Raw genomic sequence first — 2,216 nt, 5'->3', positions numbered from 1 at the left:
GTGTGCATGCTTGTGTTATGGACTCTGTTAGTTTTTGTGTAACTGTTTCTAATCGTGTTGTGTCGTGTATCTGTTCTATGTCTGTGAGTGTGATTCTATTTTCGGCGAGTAATTGGTTGAGTTTCTCATGAAACTCATCCCAATTAGCCTTTTTTGTATTGTATTTTCGTGTAGTTCTGTGTATGGATGTGCCTTTAGATCTTTGTAAGTTGATGTTGAATACTATACCGTTATGGTCCGAGCTCGTGAGATTTTCTTCCACTCTCCAATCATCTATAAGACCCAGAATGTCCGAGGAGCAGGCCGTGAGGTCAACAAAGCTTTGGTACCTTTTTCCCCCTCTGATGGTATCGAAGGTGGGCACGTTCCCTCGGTTAAGTATGGTCAGCTTCAACTCATCCAAACAGCCGGCGAGCTCTTCCCCCTATAGTCAGTCACTGGACTACCCCACCACATGCTTTTGGCGTTTACGTCTCCCAACTATCCACCCGATGAACCGATTTGCTGGTCTATGTGGGCTAGGCGATCCAGGTCCTCGCCTATGGGGTGGTCATGTCGGGGACACTCGAAGTAAGCCGAGACTAGAGTAATCCTCCAGGCACCAGTCTGGATCCTTACCACGACGATGTTATTTGTGGTAAGGTGGGGTACTGTATCACGTCTAGCTCCTGATCAAAAACGCTATTGCAGCCTTTACAGTCCCCCCGCCACGTTGGTATTCTGAAAAATCTCACGCCCCTGCGACCCTCATCTCCCCGATCGACCCCACATACGGCTCCTGGATTAGGGCGACTGCAATTTTCCGCCTATCTGCCTCGATCATCAGCTCATCGGTCGCCAGTCTAGACCGCCGGAGGTTCGCTTGCGCCATTTTGTAAGCCTTGTTTCCACCTGGCTGCCCTTAGCAGTAAGCCACGGTTGCCCTCGCAATCTCATCCCACCTTCTCCTCGTAGGGCAATCGTGGCTAAATGCATTGTGCGCCGCGTGCACCAAATCCGCCCCTTGTGCAGTTCTTGCAGCTTGGGGGTATATCAGCTAAATGGTCAGCACACTCGCCTCTTAGGTGTGGGCCACCGCAATGACTGCATAAGTCCACAGGCTCAGTGCAGTATTTTTACCGTGGCCAAAACCCAAGCAGCGAGTGCACTGCATGAGCGGGGTCTGGTCCTCGACCCGAACACGCTGAAGGTCAATGTGCGCAAAACCCTTGTCCAGCATCCTACGCCAGATAATCGGTGAGACGCTTACCACTACATGGTTGGTGTGGGATTCCGAGTTCTCCTCCTGTATCGAATCTTAATCCTATCGTTCTCAGCGTCGAGGTCTCCAAAAACACTCCGATTCTGGTTTCTCAGGGCTTCATAATGTCCTCGTCAGTGTTGACTGCGAGCACACCCCTGAGAACCAGCAACGGTCCTTGTTTTCGACCTCCTCAACGCTAAGATCGACTCCATCCCTCTTCAGCCTTTCCTTTATCCGGTCCCTATCTTCTCTCGTTTTCAATCGATTATGACCTTCTGTCCTTGCCTTCCTTACCCTCTCCACCTTTATCACCCTCGTTAGGTTAGGTTAGGTTAGGTAGTAGGTTAGGTTAGGTTAGGTTAGGTTAGGTTAGGTTAGGTTAGGTAGGTTAGGTTAGGTTAGGTTAGGTTAGGTTAGGTTAGTTAGTTAGGTTAGGTTAGGTTAGTTAGGTTAGGTTAGGTTAGGTTAGGTTAGGTTAGGTTAGGTTAGGTTAGGTTAGGTTAGGTAGGTTAGGTTAGGTTAGGTTAGGTTAGGTTAGGTTAGGTAGGTTAGGTTAGGTTAAGGTTAGGTTAGTTAGGTTAGGTTAGGTTAGGTTAGGTAGGTTAGGTAGGTTAGGTTAGGTTAGGTTAGGTTAGGTTAGGTTGGGTGCAATGTCGGATTCCGGGGTGCAATGTCGGATTCCTGGGGTGCAATGTCGGATTCCTCCTCGCGTGCTCGGGCGTTACAACTTCCTACTATCCGAGGCATTGGCCTCATGGGGTAGGAAAGTGTAGCGTCTGGGCCTGGTGCATCCTGGGCAACGACGGCTAGTAAATTCATTAGGTGGATTTGCTAGCCGGCGGCCAATATCCGACGGGGGGGAGGTGTTGGCTTGGCGGGGGGAGCAAAGCAGAGGGCCACCGGGTGAACCCTGCCAGCCAACGGGCCTGCGGGCCCACAAGAGGGCGGCGTCCGCCTTCGGGCCGACGCCTTT

Source organism: Choristoneura fumiferana, chromosome 23 (assembly GCF_025370935.1).
Source record: "Choristoneura fumiferana chromosome 23, NRCan_CFum_1, whole genome shotgun sequence".
Lineage (NCBI taxonomy): Eukaryota > Metazoa > Arthropoda > Insecta > Lepidoptera > Tortricidae > Choristoneura > Choristoneura fumiferana.
Note: the sequence above shows the minus strand (reverse complement) of the source record.